This window comes from Ahaetulla prasina, chromosome 2, assembly GCF_028640845.1.
Source record: "Ahaetulla prasina isolate Xishuangbanna chromosome 2, ASM2864084v1, whole genome shotgun sequence".
NCBI classification, from domain to species: Eukaryota; Metazoa; Chordata; class Lepidosauria; order Squamata; family Colubridae; genus Ahaetulla; species Ahaetulla prasina.
In genome coordinates, this window is record NC_080540.1 from 42,546,470 (window position 1) to 42,555,511 (window position 9,042).

The following is a 9,042-nucleotide window of genomic DNA, read 5'->3' on the forward strand; positions in this document are numbered from 1 at the left end:
CAAATAAATACCGTATATACTCGAGTATAAGCCGATCCGAATATAAGCCGAGGCACCTAATTTTACCACAAAAACTGGGAAAAACTATTGACTCGAGTATAAGCCGAGGGTGGGAAATGAGGCAGCTACTGGTCAATGTAAAAAATAAAGATAGAGCCAAGTAAAATAACATGAATATTTATTTGAACGAAAAACAATAAAAGTGCAAAAGGGGGAAGGAGGATTCCCAGCTTTAGAAAATTTAGAACTACGCCGCCTTTGGTATGACCTGAGCATAGCTCATAAAATTATCTGCTACAATGTACTTCCTATCAATGACTACTTCAGCTTCAACCACAACAATACACGAGAACACAATAGATTCAAACTTAAAGTGAACCTCTCCAATCTAGATTGCAGAAAATGTGACTTCAGTAACAGAGTTGTTAATGCCTGAATGTGCTACCTGACTCTGGTCTCTTCCCAAAATCCCCAAAGCCTTAACCAAAGACTATCTAGTATTGACCTCACCCCATTCCTAAGAGGTCTGTAAGGCGTGCATAAGAGCACCAGCGTGCCTACCGTCCCTGTCCTAATGTTCCCTTTAGTTGTATTCCTTTTATGTATTCAATTCATGCTTATATTTATATAATTATTTAATATGTATTTGACAAAATAAAATGAATGAATGAATGAATAGAATAGAATAGAATAGAATTTTTATTGGCTAAGTGTGATTGGACACACAAGGAATGAATGAATGAATGAATGAGTGAGTGAGTTACTTCAACAACATTGTCTCACAGAAATTGACAATACAACTGCAAGCATGAAAATGAGTCCTCCTTTAGCTTCCAAGGGACCAGGGTGCCTCTGAAGGTCAGTGCTCTAAGCACTAAGAACCCAGCACAAATCTAAGCCTGTATGCACACCAATAGTGAAAATACCCTGCACAGTGTCTCTTGGCAGAAGGTTAATTTTCATAGGCGTTGGGGTGGCTCTTTTTTTTTTTTGGCAGGGCAATAAGGATCTCTAATATCATTAAACCCAAGTGTGAGGAAAAGACAGCAGCTAAAATGTTAAGGCCAGTTGTGTGACCTTCTCCAATACAGTTGGCCTGGCTGTTTGCCAAAACTTAAAACACCCTCCATCCCCCTCCTGCTAAAGCTTCTTTCTTAAAACAATTGTGGTCTTTGCCTTTCATGTCGCTCAACCTTTCACCTGCCAGGTTCCTAGCCCTTCACCCTTGACCCACTGCTGTGTTTGCTTAGCATTGTGCCAATCGACTTTAGAAGTCTGTGTGTGTGTGTGTGTGTGTGTGTGAGAGAGAGAGAGAGAGAGAGGGAGGGAGGGAGGGAGTGCAAAAGGGGGAAGGAGGATTCCCAGCTCTAAACAAAGGGAAATCCCGGAATGCCAGCGCGAAAGGCGGTGCTCGCGTTCCTCCTCCCTTGCTCAAAAGCCCCAATAACCTTCACCAGCAAGGCAGACCCCCACGGGAAGGAAGGGGCAGGCTGACTCACGAGCATCTGGCTGAAGAGCAGCTGCTCCAGGTCGCCCAGCACGGTGAACCACGGAGGGAGAAGAAAGAAGGAAAGAAGGGGAGGAACGGCCCCTCCTTTCTCTCCCTCTCTCTTCCAGCGCTGCCGAACAGAAGGGGACTAGGGCGCGCACACACACGCCCAGCTTCTGAAGCACGGAGAGAGAAGAAAGAATGAAAGAAGGGGAGGAACGGCCCCTCCTTTCTCTCTCTCTCTCTTCCAGCGCCACGGAACAGAAGGGGACTAGGGCGCACACACGCCCAGCTTCTGAAGCACGGAGGAGAAGAAAGAATGAAAGAAGGGAGGCGGCCTCCTTTCTCTCTCTCTCTCTCTTCCAACGGGAAAACGCTCTTTCGCTTGGGGGAGAGGAGGGAGGAGGAGGAGGTTGGCTTGCTTATTCAACCCTTCCGGCTAGCCATCCAGCCCTTCCCAGGAGAAGGCGAGGAGTTTTGGGCGGCGACCTTTTGCTAGAAAGCGGCAGCTGCTGCCCCAACACCACCAGTTGGGGCGGAGCCGGTGAGCTGCAGTAACTCCCGCCAGGCTATGCATTGGCGCGGGAAGCCCTGGCGGTGCAGTCCTTCTCGGCTGAGGAGGAGGTTTCCCGACGCGCGAACTTCGCCGCGAGAGCCACCCAAAGGCCAGAAGAAAAGGTCATTCCATCGGAGTAATGGAGCGAAGGCTCCTTCCTCTCCCGCCTTACCCATGCTGTGCGAGCCCGGCTGGGCTGCAACCCCGCCGCCGCTCCTTCCTCAGCCTCCCGGGGCTCGCGCTCTAGCAGGCGGCAAGCTCAGGCGGACTCGGCAGCTCCCCATCAGCACTCGCACGGCGCGATTCGGGCAGGAGGAGTCGGGCTCGCTCCGTGGCGGTGGCGGCGGCGGCGGCGGCGGGCGCCACCGCCACAGGCGAGCCCGACTCCTCCTGCCCGAATCGCGCCGTGCGAGTGCTGATGGGGAGCTGCCGAGTCCGCCTGAGCTTGGCGGCTGCTAGAGCGTGAGCCCCGGGAGGCTGAGGAAGGAGCGGCGGCGGGGTTGCAGCCCAGCCGGGCTCGCACAGCATGGGTAAGGCAGCTCCCCATCAGCACTCGCACGGCGCGATTCGGGCAGGAGGTCGGGCTCGCTCTGTGGCGGTGGCGGCGGCGGCGGCGGCGGCGGGCGCCACCGCCACGGAGCGAGCCCGACCTCCTGCCCGAATCGCGCCGTGCGAGTGCTGATGGGGAGCTGCCGAGTCCGCCTGAGCTTGGCGGCTGCTAGAGCGCGAGCCCGGGAGGCTGAGGAAGGCGGCGGCGGCGGGGTTGCAGCCCAGCCGGGCTCGCACAGCATGGGTAAGGCGGAGAGGAAGGAGCCTTCGCTCCATTACTCCGATGGAATGACCTTTTCTTCTGGCCTTTGGGTGGCTCTCGCGGCGGCGAAGCTCGCGGTCGGGAAACCTCCTCCTCAGCCGAGAAGGCTGGCGGCTCCCCTGCCCAGCCCTCTCACTACACCACCAGGGCTTCCCCGCGCCAATGCACAGTCCGCCAAGTTTGCGCCGTCCGCCCACCAGACACGGGAATGGGGGCCGGCCTGGGGGCGACAAATCCCGCGAGACCTCGGCGGGCCCGCTCCCCGTCCCTCCCATGGGAGTCCGTTCGGTACCCCCTCCTGTGCGGGGTTCCCGAAGACGTAGACTCGAGTATAAGCCGAGGGGACGTTTTTCAGCACAAAAAACGTGCTGAAAAACTCAGCTTATACTCGAGTATATACGGTAATCAAATAAATAAAATAATAAAAACTATTTACTAAATCTGCACTACTATTAAACTTCTCATCATTCCCATCACCCATCTCCTTCTACGTATAACTGTATGACTGTAACTTTGTTGCTTGTATACTTATGATTTATATTGATATTGATTGTTTCCTGATTGCTTATTTGTACCCTATGACTATCATCAAGTGTTGTACCTTATGATTCTTGATGAAGGTATCTTTTCTTTTATGTACACTGAGAGCATATGCACCAAGACAAATTCCTTTTGTGTCCAATCATACTTGGCCAATAAAAATTCTATTCTATTCAACTCCAAAGACATACAGATGGAAACTGATCAAAGGAGAGATTCAATCTAGAAATAAGGAGAAATTTTCTGACAATGAGAACAATCAATCAATGGAACAGAAGTTGCCTTCAGAAGTTGTGGGAGCTTCGTCACTGGAAGCTTTCAAGAAGAGACTGGACTGAAATGATGTAGGGTCTCCTGGTTGAGTGGGATTGGGGGGGGGTTGGACTAAATGACTTATAAGGTCCCTTCCAACTCTGTTATTCTATTATTAAATCTGTTACTTGAAGGGAAGAGTCAAAGTAGGGTTGGCAAATGATGAAAGCAGCAGCTTGCCATGAGAATCAAGCTTCAATCTTTTTCTGCAAGTATCACACAGAAATAGAGACAGTTTAGTGTAGTGGTTAAGGCACCAGGCTAGAAACTGGGAGTCCAGGCGTTCTACTCTTGCCTTAGGAACAACACCAGTTGAGTTACTTTACTTTAGGCCAGTCACTCTCTCTCAACCCTAGGAAGAAAGCAATGGCAACCTGTTTCTGAAAAAGTCACCAGGAAAATTGCTGGATGGTAAAAGGACTCAAGACTGACCCGAAGGCAAACGCACACAAAGAAAGGAAGGAAAAGAACTTGTGTTGCAATGTTCTTTTCATATTTTTGATAAAAGCATCAGATCCTGTGGCTATCTTCGTATCACCACCATTCTTTCCTTGTTTTACTGCGTATATTTCTTAAGTACCAGCTTCTCACCACATTCAATCTCCTTTTATATTTCTCCTCCATTTCTCATAGGATAACAATCCAAACTGAGACCTTTTTTTTTTTTTTGGATCAGCAAAGTAAATACAGTGTGTTTTGTTTACATTTTGTTTGCTTGCATGTTTGAAGAGGTATGTGAAAAGCCACGAAGAAGCTATGCTGAAAGTAGATTTCATCATAATAGTCTTGAATAAATATATTAATTTTTTTAAAAATCCATTCTCTCATTGTGTAATACAATTTATCTAATATTCATTGCAAATCATTCAAGCTTTCAGTTTTCATGGCATTGTCTGCATACAAAAGAGTCCGGATGCCCATCATGCCTAGCATTCATTATACATTTATCCATAAATACATTAAACAACCGAGGGGATATCCGATACTCTTGTTGGACTACCTGCTTCATCGATATTAACCATTCGCTAAGTATTCTCTTCATTTTCACACTCGCTGTACTTCTATCATAAACTGCTCTTATCACATTCAGCAACTTTATATTTATTCAAAACACTCCACAGCTCAAAAGTTGAAATTTTTCCTCAAACCACAGGAATATCTCTTTTTTTGGTTATTTTCATATCTTTCTTAATGACCTGCTGAAGAGCAAGAATCTGATCTGTAAGCCTTTCCCCCCAAAATAAAGAGCTACTATACTTGTCCAGTTTTGTTCACTGCCATCTTTGGGTGTTCTTTTGATCAGAATTCTGCTGAATGCAATGACTATGATAGGAAGTAAATATCTCCTTCTCATTACAATGAACTTTTTGTTGAGGGGGGGGAGGGAGGGAGAAGGGGAGGATGTTACAGATCACCTGCAACGTTCAAGGCTTAAATTCATTGTGCTCCCTGCAGAGTGTGTGAAATTAATTGAATTGCTGTTGCTCTCTAGTGCTCATTCGGTGTAAGTGAATGTGAATAAAAATAACCAGAGGCAAGCAGAATATTTGTGGTGTGAAGAGTTAAGGAGGGATTGGATAGAAGCAACAAAGATACCACAAAGGAGTCTTTAAGGGAAAAAGTGCCACTGGGGCTTTTTTTTACTGCATGTTCCCTGCCACATTACAAAAGTCTAAGTAATCCCAGATTTCAAAAAGACTGCAAAAGAAACACTTTTTCAGAAGGTTTTAGGATCTCAAAGGGATGTTAAATTGGGAAGAGCTAAAACTTTAGATGCTTTCCACTCAGCTGCTGAAATCCATGTTGAGGAGCAGAAATTCACCTCCCAGGAAGAGAAAAGGAAATTCAGAGGCTAATTAATTCTGCTGATCACTTGTAGACTTTTTGGGATCCTAAGTTTCTCCACTAAAATGTAGGAAGCCATTAAGAATATGTCAGGATTCAGACAGCTTCTGCCAAAATGTTTACAAGATCACTATCTTCAGTGATGTGGTATCTGAGATAAGGATTTGCTAATTATTCAACGCAATGCAAAGCAAACATTGCACATAGCCAACCTTTGCTTATAGGATAAAGTATAAATTGCTGAGTTCACACAGCATGCCATGATTTTCTAGTCCTAAAGTGTATGCATTTTCCAGAATCACATAAGGACAGATTTTTTAAAAATAAAAGCACTACTTAATTATGTTTTAGAACCGTATTTAAACTCTAATTTTCATTTTAAATTCTTATGTTATTTAACAATGGAATACTTAGAGGACTGTCTTTTCTGACCATTTTTGGCCTAGCTGACTCTAATATCTTGGGAGAACTTGCTTGTGACTGCACATTTTTGAAATACGGATGGTGGACACTTGCAGATGTACTTTCTCTGTGTACATGCCAGTACTTTGGTACAACATCCCTCAAAAAATTCAGTCTGCTTCCTCTCTGATTTCTATAAGTTGTTAAAATCAAATTATTTTGGAAATCCTTTAAGGATGAAATGTTGCCATCCAATTGAATAATGGCATGATATTATTTAATTAAAATTTATGGATTTTTTAAACATAGAGATTATATTGCATTTTTACTGATATAAATAATTAAGGTGTAGGAGATGACCAGGATGAGCCCGAAGGAGGGGTCAAACGCGTTATCAGTCATGAGTCCCTTTATGCCCACCTGAGATCTAAGCCCCAGCCCATCTTGCATTCCTTTTGTTCTTAACTTCACTACTTTCCCTTGACTTTAGTAATTCAGATTAATATCAAGTTCAGATTAATGTCATGCACCAGGAAAATCAGGAGATTCAGGCAGTTCAAATGTGTATAAAGATTTTTATGAGCTTCAGCTCTCTACAAGAATCTGAACTACTAACAGTCAAGGGAAATTAGTGGGAGTTAAGAATAGAAGGGAATTCAAGGTGGGCTGGACTTATATATTTTGTGGGCATGAAGGGATTCATAATGTATTTGACCCATCCCTTGGGATCAGCCTGGTCATCTCCTACACAAGGATCTCTTTTTGATTGCAAAAAAATACAAGCTCAATAAACAAACCAAGAAATACAGTGTTCCTAGTCTATATAGGGAAGCCAATTTGGAATAGTGGTTAAAGGTACCAAACTGTGAGGAGACTGTGAGTTCTAATCCTGCCTTAGGCACAAAGCCAGTTGGGTGTCCTTGGACAAGTTCCTCTCTCTCTCAGCTCTACTACTTCCAAAAATCTTGCCAAGAAGATTGCAGTCACTAGTCCAAGAAGTGACCAGGAATTAAGATTGACCCAAATTTCTCTTGCAACTTCAAAAATATATGCTGTCCAAATTGGAAAATAATTAACATATTGAAATCTTTTTCAGCTTGTTGATCCCCGTTGCCTTTGGACTGCTTATCTGAGAATTCCAACCTCCATGAACAAAATACATTTGGCGGTCCAAGTTGGAGATCATCAAAACAGAAAAACAAGATTACTTTATAAAGGAATCAGCACAAGAACAAAACCCAGCAAGTTAGCCCTTGTATGTGATGCTTATTAAGATACTATGTATTTTTTTTAATAATGAATTTGCAGTATATCACCCCCCCCCCATTGTACTCAAGATGCTTAGAATGCTCTTAGTTGTCCCTGGACAAAAAGACTCTGACCCTGGAATTAAAATCAAAGGGGATTGATTTCTGCCATGTTGGTATTTTAAGCTTTTCATTGGCTCCAATAGAAGACATTTTCAAGCCAAATTTACCACAATCCTATTAGGATGGTTCAGAGGAAGTGAAAAGAGGCTGGTGTAACATGTGCCAAAACCACAAAAAGATGCTGTAACTTAACAAGTTGCAAGCAGTGCCATAACAGAAGTGTTAGATATATAGTACCAAAAAAAGGGATTAACAAATAGAGATAACGACGAGCTGGATTTGGATGTACACCACTCCACTCTCAATTCCCTTCCAGATTTTGCTCAGAACAGCTGCCAATTAACTAGTGATTGCCTCCTTATGCTTATGCAGGCATTATCTCCTTGCTGGAGATAATTATCTCCTTTATCTGCCTTTCCTTTATCCATTATCTGCTGGATCTGGGTAGAATCTATGGATCACTCCCTGCTTAATTCACTCTTTTGTGTAAGGCAGCCTATATGCTATCATCTGCTGTCATGGAACATGCTTCCTTTTCTCCCCTGTCTTAAATTCTGCATCTGCACTCAGGCCTGTTATTTCAACAAGGTTCAAGATCCACGAGTTAGGAAGCTTGAGCAAGATTATACCATTGAACAATGACGATTCCATAACTAGGAGATTTCGCTAATTGCAGCCTGCCCCAGCTGCATGTCAGAGACTTTGCTCCCTTCCCTGTCCTCTGCTCTCATTTATTCAGCAGCCTAGGTGAAGAGGTGGAAGCACGGATCTTATTTCCCCTGTTTTGCTGCTTGTGAAGCCTGCCAACAGAATCCACCTTGACAAAGTCAAGGACTCCCCGATTAATGTTGAACCGAGTGAATAAATTATGCATGAAATTGTGTCGGAGTCTCTTGTGTGCCGAATTGCTCCTTTTGATATGAAAGGTTAATTCAGAAAGGAGTCCAAAAGAGCTGGAAATTGTGGGGATAAGTGGATAGTATTCACTGTTGTGAGCTGTTATTACTAGAAATTGCATTCCCTCTCTAACTTCCCCTGAGATTTAGCTTTGTCAGTGAATACAAACAGGACACAGTAGAACAGCATCCAGGAACAACCTGAATGGGTGTTCACAGCCAGCCCGTAAAAAGGAAAGAATAGTCTCATGGTGTTCTTAAAAGGGGAGCTTACCCTTGTATTTCACATTCCCAATAGAAGAGCCAGGAACAAGACATAGCAGGTCAAAAACATGCGATTTCCTTGATGCTGTTATCTGTCCAGGGCATTTCAGGGCCAGTTTGAATACTGAGAGCTTTCCAAAGCTCTTTTCTTTCAGCTGCTCTTACAACTCATGCCTTACATTGGAAGACGAACTGTTTTTCTTTGCCCTAGAGAGTGTTTGCCATGTTGGCTAATATTTATAGAGTAGGACAAAGGTCACCAAGTTCAGCTTCAATCACAACAATACACTAGCACACAATAGATACAAACTTAAGGTAAACCGCTCCAAACTCGATTGCAAAAAATGCGACTTCAGCAACAGAGTGGTCAGTACCTTGAATGCACTACCTGACTCTGTGGTTTCTCCCCCAAACCCCCAAAACTTTAACCTTAAACTGTTTACTGTCGATCTCACCCCATTCCTAAGAGGTCTTTAAGGGACGTGCATAAGTGCACCAGCGTGCCTACCATCCCTGTCCTAATGTTCCCTTTTATTCACATTAATTTCATGTATTCA